At 41.2% G+C, this 12,520-nt stretch overlaps 9 non-coding genes across 9 annotated transcripts; all 9 read left to right on the top strand.

Annotated features, from left to right (window-relative positions):
• The first annotated feature begins 151 nt into the window (after window positions 1-151).
• On the top strand, window positions 152-223 carry trnag-ucc (transfer RNA glycine (anticodon UCC)). The gene has a single exon. It is a non-coding gene; the product is annotated as a tRNA-Gly (tRNA).
• A 1,330-nt stretch (window positions 224-1,553) lies between these two features.
• Window positions 1,554-1,625, top strand: trnag-ucc (transfer RNA glycine (anticodon UCC)). The gene has a single exon. It is a non-coding gene; the product is annotated as a tRNA-Gly (tRNA).
• Window positions 1,626-2,955: 1,330 nt separating this feature from the next.
• On the top strand, window positions 2,956-3,027 carry trnag-ucc (transfer RNA glycine (anticodon UCC)). Its single transcript has one exon. It is a non-coding gene; the product is annotated as a tRNA-Gly (tRNA).
• A 1,330-nt stretch (window positions 3,028-4,357) lies between these two features.
• Window positions 4,358-4,429, top strand: trnag-ucc (transfer RNA glycine (anticodon UCC)). Its single transcript has one exon. It is a non-coding gene; the product is annotated as a tRNA-Gly (tRNA).
• A 1,330-nt stretch (window positions 4,430-5,759) lies between these two features.
• Window positions 5,760-5,831, top strand: trnag-ucc (transfer RNA glycine (anticodon UCC)). Its single transcript has one exon. It is a non-coding gene; the product is annotated as a tRNA-Gly (tRNA).
• Window positions 5,832-7,161: 1,330 nt separating this feature from the next.
• trnag-ucc (transfer RNA glycine (anticodon UCC)) lies at window positions 7,162-7,233 on the top strand. Its single transcript has one exon. It is a non-coding gene; the product is annotated as a tRNA-Gly (tRNA).
• Window positions 7,234-8,563: 1,330 nt separating this feature from the next.
• trnag-ucc (transfer RNA glycine (anticodon UCC)) lies at window positions 8,564-8,635 on the top strand. Its single transcript has one exon. It is a non-coding gene; the product is annotated as a tRNA-Gly (tRNA).
• Window positions 8,636-9,965: 1,330 nt separating this feature from the next.
• Window positions 9,966-10,037, top strand: trnag-ucc (transfer RNA glycine (anticodon UCC)). Its single transcript has one exon. It is a non-coding gene; the product is annotated as a tRNA-Gly (tRNA).
• A 1,330-nt stretch (window positions 10,038-11,367) lies between these two features.
• On the top strand, window positions 11,368-11,439 carry trnag-ucc (transfer RNA glycine (anticodon UCC)). The gene has a single exon. It is a non-coding gene; the product is annotated as a tRNA-Gly (tRNA).
• Window positions 11,440-12,520: the final 1,081 nt, after the last annotated feature.

Here is a 12,520-nt window from a genome sequence, read left to right as displayed (position 1 = left end):
GTGATTAAAATGATAGATTTTTTAACCAGGGACCTCTCGCAACCTAAGCCATAATCATACACCTAAACCGTGAAAGTGAATTATCACTTTCCACCAAAATGACGGTCAAATTATGAGTCGATGTCTCAATGTTGCTACTGAGCTGCACATAGCATTGGTGGTATAGTGGTGAGCATAGCTGCCTTCCAAGCAGTTGACCCGGGTTCGATTCCCGGCCAATGCAGAGCCTGAGGAATTAATTTGTTTTAGGGGCTGGATGTCATTTCAAGTGTATTACATTTGAATCATTATCCTTGTACTTGGAAGTCAGAATTGCTCCTACATTCTGCAGGTTATCTAAAATAATAAATGTTGTGCGACGTTGAACCAACAAGTGCTTATCAAAATAGATTTGCAGTCCTATCGCCAAAACCATTCAGCCACCTTGTCCTGCGCCCAAGAGGTGATAGTCGGCGTTCCGACAAGATCTGCCTGTCTGAGATTGTTCAAGGATCTGCAAAAGGGCTCATCCGGGATTTGAACCCGGGACCTCTCACACCCTAAGTGAGAATCATACCCCTAGACCAACGAGCCTTATACCAGAAGTTATTTTTTTGCTTTCTGCAGCAATGACAGTGAAGATATCGATTGACGTGTCCATGGTGCTTGGAACGATTGAACATCATGTGAGTGTTTTGTGCTTTACTTGTGAGCATAACAGTCTTCCAAAATCTTGACCATGTTTCAGTTCAAATCTTCTGTAGTTCATCTGCTGTGTCTTTCACATTCTGTCTTGTTCAGTCGCGACAGCAAAATGATGACGAGTTTTTACAAATTAATAAAGTGCAAAATGAGATCAATTCATTTTTTAAAAAACAAATGAAAAAATAAGACTTCCAAAAGAATGGAACTCATTTATTTTGAGTCAAATGACGCAAAGGTACGTGAATCAAAGTCAATTAATTTTGAAAATACCCATTCAAATAGATCCGTTTTCAACTAGAGAGATTAAGACTCGGCGTATCCGTCTCAATCCTCCACAACTGCTTATGTTAACGCTCCATATTTGCAGTGAAAGATGGTGGACCTAGATCGGTTTTTGTCAAACCATGAGACAATACCTATAATCGGTCTTCTCACAAAAACATCTCTAGCTTCCGAACCGTTTGACCTACAAATTCATATGACCACTCTCTGGAATGAGGAGACCCCCACGAACACGGTGGTATTCTCAATTTTTCTCTACATCCCCCACAAGTGTCAGGAGACTCGTCTGAATTCAGAACCGTCTTTGTGCCAAGTTCTGTTTGTAGAATCCAAAATCTTGGGCTACAAACTAATGTGACCCCACTTGTCGCAATGTTCTCCGTTTTGCCCTACGTTCCCAACAAGTGTCACGGGACTAATCTGAAGGTAACCTGTAGTGATTAAAATGATAGATTTTTTAACCAGGGACCTCTCGCAACCTAAGCCATAATCATACACCTAAACCGTGAAAGTGAATTATCACTTTCCACCAAAATGACGGTCAAATTATGAGTCGATGTCTCAATGTTGCTACTGAGCTGCACATAGCATTGGTGGTATAGTGGTGAGCATAGCTGCCTTCCAAGCAGTTGACCCGGGTTCGATTCCCGGCCAATGCAGAGCCTGAGGAATTAATTTGTTTTAGGGGCTGGATGTCATTTCAAGTGTATTACATTTGAATCATTATCCTTGTACTTGGAAGTCAGAATTGCTCCTACATTCTGCAGGTTATCTAAAATAATAAATGTTGTCCGACGTTGAACCAACAAGTGCTTATCAAAATAGATTTGCAGTCCTATCGCCAAAACCATTCAGCCACCTTGTCCTGCGCCCAAGAGGTGATAGTCGGCGTTCCGACAAGATCTGCCTGTCTGAGATTGTTCAAGGATCTGCAAAAGGGCTCATCCGGGATTTGAACCCGGGACCTCTCGCACCCTAAGTGAGAATCATACCCCTAGACCAACGAGCCTTATACCAGAAGTTATTTTTTTGCTTTCTGCAGCAATGACAGTGAAGATATCGATTGACGTGTCCATGGTGCTTGGAACGATTGAACATCATGTGAGTGTTTTGTGCTTTACTTGTGAGCATAACAGTCTTCCAAAATCTTGACCATGTTTCAGTTCAAATCTTCTGTAGTTCATCTGCTGTGTCTTTCACATTCTGTCTTGTTCAGTCGCGACAGCAAAATGATGACGAGTTTTTACAAATTAATAAAGTGCAAAATGAGATCAATTCATTTTTTTAAAAACAAATGAAAAAATAAGACTTCCAAAAGAATGGAACTCATTTATTTTGAGTCAAATGACGCAAAGGTACGTGAATCAAAGTCAATTAATTTTGAAAATACCCATTCAAATAGATCCGTTTTCAACTAGAGAGATTAAGACTCGGCGTATCCGTCTCAATCCTCCACAACTGCTTATGTTAACGCTCCATATTTGCAGTGAAAGATGGTGGACCTAGATCGGTTTTTGTCAAACCATGAGACAATACCTATAATCGGTCTTCTCACAAAAACATCTCTAGCTTCCGAACCGTTTGACCTACAAATTCATATGACCACTCTCTGGAATGAGGAGACCCTCACGAACACGGTGGTATTCTCAATTTTTCTCTACATCCCCCACAAGTGTCAGGAGACTCGTCTGAATTCAGAACCGTCTTTGTGCCAAGTTCTGTTTGTAGAATCCAAAATCTTGGGCTACAAACTAATGTGACCCCACTTGTCGCAATGTTCTCCGTTTTGCCCTACGTTCCCAACAAGTGTCACGGGACTAATCTGAAGGTAACCTGTAGTGATTAAAATGATAGATTTTTTAACCAGGGACCTCTCGCAACCTAAGCCATAATCATACACCTAAACCGTGAAAGTGAATTATCACTTTCCACCAAAATGACGGTCAAATTATGAGTCGATGTCTCAATGTTGCTACTGAGCTGCACATAGCATTGGTGGTATAGTGGTGAGCATAGCTGCCTTCCAAGCAGTTGACCCGGGTTCGATTCCCGGCCAATGCAGAGCCTGAGGAATTAATTTGTTTTAGGGGCTGGATGTCATTTCAAGTGTATTACATTTGAATCATTATCCTTGTACTTGGAAGTCAGAATTGCTCCTACATTCTGCAGGTTATCTAAAATAATAAATGTTGTGCGACGTTGAACCAACAAGTGCTTATCAAAATAGATTTGCAGTCCTATCGCCAAAACCATTCAGCCACCTTGTCCTGCGCCCAAGAGGTGATAGTCGGCGTTCCGACAAGATCTGCCTGTCTGAGATTGTTCAAGGATCTGCAAAAGGGCTCATCCGGGATTTGAACCCGGGACCTCTCACACCCTAAGTGAGAATCATACCCCTAGACCAACGAGCCTTATACCAGAAGTTATTTTTTTGCTTTCTGCAGCAATGACAGTGAAGATATCGATTGACGTGTCCATGGTGCTTGGAACGATTGAACATCATGTGAGTGTTTTGTGCTTTACTTGTGAGCATAACAGTCTTCCAAAATCTTGACCATGTTTCAGTTCAAATCTTCTGTAGTTCATCTGCTGTGTCTTTCACATTCTGTCTTGTTCAGTCGCGACAGCAAAATGATGACGAGTTTTTACAAATTAATAAAGTGCAAAATGAGATCAATTCATTTTTTTAAAAACAAATGAAAAAATAAGACTTCCAAAAGAATGGAACTCATTTATTTTGAGTCAAATGACGCAAAGGTACGTGAATCAAAGTCAATTAATTTTGAAAATACCCATTCAAATAGATCCGTTTTCAACTAGAGAGATTAAGACTCGGCGTATCCGTCTCAATCCTCCACAACTGCTTATGTTAACGCTCCATATTTGCAGTGAAAGATGGTGGACCTAGATCGGTTTTTGTCAAACCATGAGACAATACCTATAATCGGTCTTCTCACAAAAACATCTCTAGCTTCCGAACCGTTTGACCTACAAATTCATATGACCACTCTCTGGAATGAGGAGACCCTCACGAACACGGTGGTATTCTCAATTTTTCTCTACATCCCCCACAAGTGTCAGGAGACTCGTCTGAATTCAGAACCGTCTTTGTGCCAAGTTCTGTTTGTAGAATCCAAAATCTTGGGCTACAAACTAATGTGACCCCACTTGTCGCAATGTTCTCCGTTTTGCCCTACGTTCCCAACAAGTGTCACGGGACTAATCTGAAGGTAACCTGTAGTGATTAAAATGATAGATTTTTTAACCAGGGACCTCTCGCAACCTAAGCCATAATCATACACCTAAACCGTGAAAGTGAATTATCACTTTCCACCAAAATGACGGTCAAATTATGAGTCGATGTCTCAATGTTGCTACTGAGCTGCACATAGCATTGGTGGTATAGTGGTGAGCATAGCTGCCTTCCAAGCAGTTGACCCGGGTTCGATTCCCGGCCAATGCAGAGCCTGAGGAATTAATTTGTTTTAGGGGCTGGATGTCATTTCAAGTGTATTACATTTGAATCATTATCCTTGTACTTGGAAGTCAGAATTGCTCCTACATTCTGCAGGTTATCTAAAATAATAAATGTTGTGCGACGTTGAACCAACAAGTGCTTATCAAAATAGATTTGCAGTCCTATCGCCAAAACCATTCAGCCACCTTGTCCTGCGCCCAAGAGGTGATAGTCGGCGTTCCGACAAGATCTGCCTGTCTGAGATTGTTCAAGGATCTGCAAAAGGGCTCATCCGGGATTTGAACCCGGGACCTCTCACACCCTAAGTGAGAATCATACCCCTAGACCAACGAGCCTTATACCAGAAGTTATTTTTTTGCTTTCTGCAGCAATGACAGTGAAGATATCGATTGACGTGTCCATGGTGCTTGGAACGATTGAACATCATGTGAGTGTTTTGTGCTTTACTTGTGAGCATAACAGTCTTCCAAAATCTTGACCATGTTTCAGTTCAAATCTTCTGTAGTTCATCTGCTGTGTCTTTCACATTCTGTCTTGTTCAGTCGCGACAGCAAAATGATGACGAGTTTTTACAAATTAATAAAGTGCAAAATGAGATCAATTCATTTTTTAAAAAACAAATGAAAAAATAAGACTTCCAAAAGAATGGAACTCATTTATTTTGAGTCAAATGACGCAAAGGTACGTGAATCAAAGTCAATTAATTTTGAAAATACCCATTCAAATAGATCCGTTTTCAACTAGAGAGATTAAGACTCGGCGTATCCGTCTCAATCCTCCACAACTGCTTATGTTAACGCTCCATATTTGCAGTGAAAGATGGTGGACCTAGATCGGTTTTTGTCAAACCATGAGACAATACCTATAATCGGTCTTCTCACAAAAACATCTCTAGCTTCCGAACCGTTTGACCTACAAATTCATATGACCACTCTCTGGAATGAGGAGACCCTCACGAACACGGTGGTATTCTCAATTTTTCTCTACATCCCCCACAAGTGTCAGGAGACTCGTCTGAATTCAGAACCGTCTTTGTGCCAAGTTCTGTTTGTAGAATCCAAAATCTTGGGCTACAAACTAATGTGACCCCACTTGTCGCAATGTTCTCCGTTTTGCCCTACGTTCCCAACAAGTGTCACGGGACTAATCTGAAGGTAACCTGTAGTGATTAAAATGATAGATTTTTTAACCAGGGACCTCTCGCAACCTAAGCCATAATCATACACCTAAACCGTGAAAGTGAATTATCACTTTCCACCAAAATGACGGTCAAATTATGAGTCGATGTCTCAATGTTGCTACTGAGCTGCACATAGCATTGGTGGTATAGTGGTGAGCATAGCTGCCTTCCAAGCAGTTGACCCGGGTTCGATTCCCGGCCAATGCAGAGCCTGAGGAATTAATTTGTTTTAGGGGCTGGATGTCATTTCAAGTGTATTACATTTGAATCATTATCCTTGTACTTGGAAGTCAGAATTGCTCCTACATTCTGCAGGTTATCTAAAATAATAAATGTTGTGCGACGTTGAACCAACAAGTGCTTATCAAAATAGATTTGCAGTCCTATCGCCAAAACCATTCAGCCACCTTGTCCTGCGCCCAAGAGGTGATAGTCGGCGTTCCGACAAGATCTGCCTGTCTGAGATTGTTCAAGGATCTGCAAAAGGGCTCATCCGGGATTTGAACCCGGGACCTCTCACACCCTAAGTGAGAATCATACCCCTAGACCAACGAGCCTTATACCAGAAGTTATTTTTTTGCTTTCTGCAGCAATGACAGTGAAGATATCGATTGACGTGTCCATGGTGCTTGGAACGATTGAACATCATGTGAGTGTTTTGTGCTTTACTTGTGAGCATAACAGTCTTCCAAAATCTTGACCATGTTTCAGTTCAAATCTTCTGTAGTTCATCTGCTGTGTCTTTCACATTCTGTCTTGTTCAGTCGCGACAGCAAAATGATGACGAGTTTTTACAAATTAATAAAGTGCAAAATGAGATCAATTCATTTTTTAAAAAACAAATGAAAAAATAAGACTTCCAAAAGAATGGAACTCATTTATTTTGAGTCAAATGACGCAAAGGTACGTGAATCAAAGTCAATTAATTTTGAAAATACCCATTCAAATAGATCCGTTTTCAACTAGAGAGATTAAGACTCGGCGTATCCGTCTCAATCCTCCACAACTGCTTATGTTAACGCTCCATATTTGCAGTGAAAGATGGTGAACCTAGATCGGTTTTTGTCAAACCATGAGACAATACCTATAATCGGTCTTCTCACAAAAACATCTCTAGCTTCCGAACCGTTTGACCTACAAATTCATATGACCACTCTCTGGAATGAGGAGACCCCCACGAACACGGTGGTATTCTCAATTTTTCTCTACATCCCCCACAAGTGTCAGGAGACTCGTCTGAAGTCACAACCGTCTATGTGCCAAGTTCTGTTTGTAGAATCCAAAATCTTGGGCTACAAACTAATGTGACCCCACTTGTCGCAATGTTCTCCGTTTTGCCCTACGTTCCCAACAAGTGTCACGGGACTAATCTGAAGGTAACCTGTAGTGATTAAAATGATAGATTTTTTAACCAGGGACCTCTCGCAACCTAAGCCATAATCATACACCTAAACCGTGAAAGTGAATTATCACTTTCCACCAAAATGACGGTCAAATTATGAGTCGATGTCTCAATGTTGCTACTGAGCTGCACATAGCATTGGTGGTATAGTGGTGAGCATAGCTGCCTTCCAAGCAGTTGACCCGGGTTCGATTCCCGGCCAATGCAGAGCCTGAGGAATTAATTTGTTTTAGGGGCTGGATGTCATTTCAAGTGTATTACATTTGAATCATTATCCTTGTACTTGGAAGTCAGAATTGCTCCTACATTCTGCAGGTTATCTAAAATAATAAATGTTGTGCGACGTTGAACCAACAAGTGCTTATCAAAATAGATTTGCAGTCCTATCGCCAAAACCATTCAGCCACCTTGTCCTGCGCCCAAGAGGTGATAGTCGGCGTTCCGACAAGATCTGCCTGTCTGAGATTGTTCAAGGATCTGCAAAAGGGCTCATCCGGGATTTGAACCCGGGACCTCTCACACCCTAAGTGAGAATCATACCCCTAGACCAACGAGCCTTATACCAGAAGTTATTTTTTTGCTTTCTGCAGCAATGACAGTGAAGATATCGATTGACGTGTCCATGGTGCTTGGAACGATTGAACATCATGTGAGTGTTTTGTGCTTTACTTGTGAGCATAACAGTCTTCCAAAATCTTGACCATGTTTCAGTTCAAATCTTCTGTAGTTCATCTGCTGTGTCTTTCACATTCTGTCTTGTTCAGTCGCGACAGCAAAATGATGACGAGTTTTTACAAATTAATAAAGTGCAAAATGAGATCAATTCATTTTTTAAAAAACAAATGAAAAAATAAGACTTCCAAAAGAATGGAACTCATTTATTTTGAGTCAAATGACGCAAAGGTACGTGAATCAAAGTCAATTAATTTTGAAAATACCCATTCAAATAGATCCGTTTTCAACTAGAGAGATTAAGACTCGGCGTATCCGTCTCAATCCTCCACAACTGCTTATGTTAACGCTCCATATTTGCAGTGAAAGATGGTGGACCTAGATCGGTTTTTGTCAAACCATGAGACAATACCTATAATCGATCTTCTCACAAAAACATCTCTAGCTTCCGAACCGTTTGACCTACAAATTCATATGACCACTCTCTGGAATGAGGAGACCCCCACGAACACGGTGGTATTCTCAATTTTTCTCTACATCCCCCACAAGTGTCAGGAGACTCGTCTGAAGTCACAACCGTCTATGTGCCAAGTTCTGTTTGTAGAATCCAAAATCTTGGGCTACAAACTAATGTGACCCCACTTGTCGCAATGTTCTCCGTTTTGCCCTACGTTCCCAACAAGTGTCACGGGACTAATCTGAAGGTAACCTGTAGTGATTAAAATGATAGATTTTTTAACCAGGGACCTCTCGCAACCTAAGCCATAATCATACACCTAAACCGTGAAAGTGAATTATCACTTTCCACCAAAATGACGGTCAAATTATGAGTCGATGTCTCAATGTTGCTACTGAGCTGCACATAGCATTGGTGGTATAGTGGTGAGCATAGCTGCCTTCCAAGCAGTTGACCCGGGTTCGATTCCCGGCCAATGCAGAGCCTGAGGAATTAATTTGTTTTAGGGGCTGGATGTCATTTCAAGTGTATTACATTTGAATCATTATCCTTGTACTTGGAAGTCAGAATTGCTCCTACATTCTGCAGGTTATCTAAAATAATAAATGTTGTGCGACGTTGAACCAACAAGTGCTTATCAAAATAGATTTGCAGTCCTATCGCCAAAACCATTCAGCCACCTTGTCCTGCGCCCAAGAGGTGATAGTCGGCGTTCCGACAAGATCTGCCTGTCTGAGATTGTTCAAGGATCTGCAAAAGGGCTCATCCAGGATTTGAACCCGGGACCTCTCGCACCCTAAGTGAGAATCATACCCCTAGACCAACGAGCCTTATACCAGAAGTTATTTTTTTGCTTTCTGCAGCAATGACAGTGAAGATATCGATTGACGTGTCCATGGTGCTTGGAACGATTGAACATCATGTGAGTGTTTTGTGCTTTACTTGTGAGCATAACAGTCTTCCAAAATCTTGACCATGTTTCAGTTCAAATCTTCTGTAGTTCATCTGCTGTGTCTTTCACATTCTGTCTTGTTCAGTCGCGACAGCAAAATGATGACGAGTTTTTACAAATTAATAAAGTGCAAAATGAGATCAATTCATTTTTTAAAAAACAAATGAAAAAATAAGACTTCCAAAAGAATGGAACTCATTTATTTTGAGTCAAATGACGCAAAGGTACGTGAATCAAAGTCAATTAATTTTGAAAATACCCATTCAAATAGATCCGTTTTCAACTAGAGAGATTAAGACTCGGCGTATCCGTCTCAATCCTCCACAACTGCTTATGTTAACCCTCCATATTTGCAGTGAAAGATGGTGGACCTAGATCGGTTTTTGTCAAACCATGAGACAATACCTATAATCGGTCTTCTCACAAAAACATCTCTAGCTTCCGAACCGTTTGACCTACAAATTCATATGACCACTCTCTGGAATGAGGAGACCCCCACGAACACGGTGGTATTCTCAATTTTTCTCTACATCCCCCACAAGTGTCAGGAGACTCGTCTGAAGTCACAACCGTCTATGTGCCAAGTTCTGTTTGTAGAATCCAAAATCTTGGGCTACAAACTAATGTGACCCCACTTGTCGCAATGTTCTCCGTTTTGCCCTACGTTCCCAACAAGTGTCACGGGACTAATCTGAAGGTAACCTGTAGTGATTAAAATGATAGATTTTTTAACCAGGGACCTCTCGCAACCTAAGCCATAATCATACACCTAAACCGTGAAAGTGAATTATCACTTTCCACCAAAATGACGGTCAAATTATGAGTCGATGTCTCAATGTTGCTACTGAGCTGCACATAGCATTGGTGGTATAGTGGTGAGCATAGCTGCCTTCCAAGCAGTTGACCCGGGTTCGATTCCCGGCCAATGCAGAGCCTGAGGAATTAATTTGTTTTAGGGGCTGGATGTCATTTCAAGTGTATTACATTTGAATCATTATCCTTGTACTTGGAAGTCAGAATTGCTCCTACATTCTGCAGGTTATCTAAAATAATAAATGTTGTGCGACGTTGAACCAACAAGTGCTTATCAAAATAGATTTGCAGTCCTATCGCCAAAACCATTCAGCCACCTTGTCCTGCGCCCAAGAGGTGATAGTCGGCGTTCCGACAAGATCTGCCTGTCTGAGATTGTTCAAGGATCTGCAAAAGGGCTCATCCAGGATTTGAACCCGGGACCTCTCGCACCCTAAGTGAGAATCATACCCCTAGACCAACGAGCCTTATACCAGAAGTTATTTTTTTGCTTTCTGCAGCAATGACAGTGAAGATATCGATTGACGTGTCCATGGTGCTTGGAACGATTGAACATCATGTGAGTGTTTTGTGCTTTACTTGTGAGCATAACAGTCTTCCAAAATCTTGACCATGTTTCAGTTCAAATCTTCTGTAGTTCATCTGCTGTGTCTTTCACATTCTGTCTTGTTCAGTCGCGACAGCAAAATGATGACGAGTTTTTACAAATTAATAAAGTGCAAAATGAGATCAATTCATTTTTTAAAAAACAAATGAAAAAATAAGACTTCCAAAAGAATGGAACTCATTTATTTTGAGTCAAATGACGCAAAGGTACGTGAATCAAAGTCAATTAATTTTGAAAATACCCATTCAAATAGATCCGTTTTCAACTAGAGAGATTAAGACTCGGCGTATCCGTCTCAATCCTCCACAACTGCTTATGTTAACCCTCCATATTTGCAGTGAAAGATGGTGGACCTAGATCGGTTTTTGTCAAACCATGAGACAATACCTATAATCGGTCTTCTCACAAAAACATCTCTAGCTTCCGAACCGTTTGACCTACAAATTCATATGACCACTCTCTGGAATGAGGAGACCCTCACGAACACGGTGGTATTCTCAATTTTTCTCTACATCCCCCACAAGTGTCAGGAGACTCGTCTGAAGTCACAACCGTCTATGTGCCAAGTTCTGTTTGTAGAATCCAAAATCTTGGGCTACAAACTAATGTGACCCCACTTGTCGCAATGTTCTCCGTTTTGCCCTACGTTCCCAACAAGTGTCACGGGACTAATCTGAAGGTAACCTGTAGTGATTAAAATGATAGATTTTTTAACCAGGGACCTCTCGCAACCTAAGCCATAATCATACACCTAAACCGTGAAAGTGAATTATCACTTTCCACCAAAATGACGGTCAAATTATGAGTCGATGTCTCAATGTTGCTACTGAGCTGCACATAGCATTGGTGGTATAGTGGTGAGCATAGCTGCCTTCCAAGCAGTTGACCCGGGTTCGATTCCCGGCCAATGCAGAGCCTGAGGAATTAATTTGTTTTAGGGGCTGGATGTCATTTCAAGTGTATTACATTTGAATCATTATCCTTGTACTTGGAAGTCAGAATTGCTCCTACATTCTGCAGGTTATCTAAAATAATAAATGTTGTGCGACGTTGAACCAACAAGTGCTTATCAAAATAGATTTGCAGTCCTATCGCCAAAACCATTCAGCCACCTTGTCCTGCGCCCAAGAGGTGATAGTCGGCGTTCCGACAAGATCTGCCTGTCTGAGATTGTTCAAGGATCTGCAAAAGGGCTCATCCAGGATTTGAACCCGGGACCTCTCGCACCCTAAGTGAGAATCATACCCCTAGACCAACGAGCCTTATACCAGAAGTTATTTTTTTGCTTTCTGCAGCAATGACAGTGAAGATATCGATTGACGTGTCCATGGTGCTTGGAACGATTGAACATCATGTGAGTGTTTTGTGCTTTACTTGTGAGCATAACAGTCTTCCAAAATCTTGACCATGTTTCAGTTCAAATCTTCTGTAGTTCATCTGCTGTGTCTTTCACATTCTGTCTTGTTCAGTCGCGACAGCAAAATGATGACGAGTTTTTACAAATTAATAAAGTGCAAAATGAGATCAATTCATTTTTTAAAAAACAAATGAAAAAATAAGACTTCCAAAAGAATGGAACTCATTTATTTTGAGTCAAATGACGCAAAGGTACGTGAATCAAAGTCAATTAATTTTGAAAATACCCATTCAAATAGATCCGTTTTCAACTAGAGAGATTAAGACTCGGCGTATCCGTCTCAATCCTCCACAACTGCTTATGTTAACCCTCCATATTTGCAGTGAAAGATGGTGGACCTAGATCGGTTTTTGTCAAACCATGAGACAATACCTATAATCGGTCTTCTCACAAAAACATCTCTAGCTTCCGAACCGTTTGACCTACAAATTCATATGACCACTCTCTGGAATGAGGAGACCCCCACGAACACGGTGGTATTCTCAATTTTTCTCTACATCCCCCACAAGTGTCAGGAGACTCGTCTGAAGTCACAACCGTCTATGTGCCAAGTTCTGTTTGTAGAATCCAAAATCT

The sequence above is a fragment of the Oncorhynchus mykiss genome, chromosome 9 (assembly GCF_057628025.1).
Source record: "Oncorhynchus mykiss isolate SJ-2025 chromosome 9, ASM5762802v1, whole genome shotgun sequence".
Lineage (NCBI taxonomy): Eukaryota > Metazoa > Chordata > Actinopteri > Salmoniformes > Salmonidae > Oncorhynchus > Oncorhynchus mykiss.
This window is presented reverse-complemented; position numbering and strand designations above follow the sequence as displayed.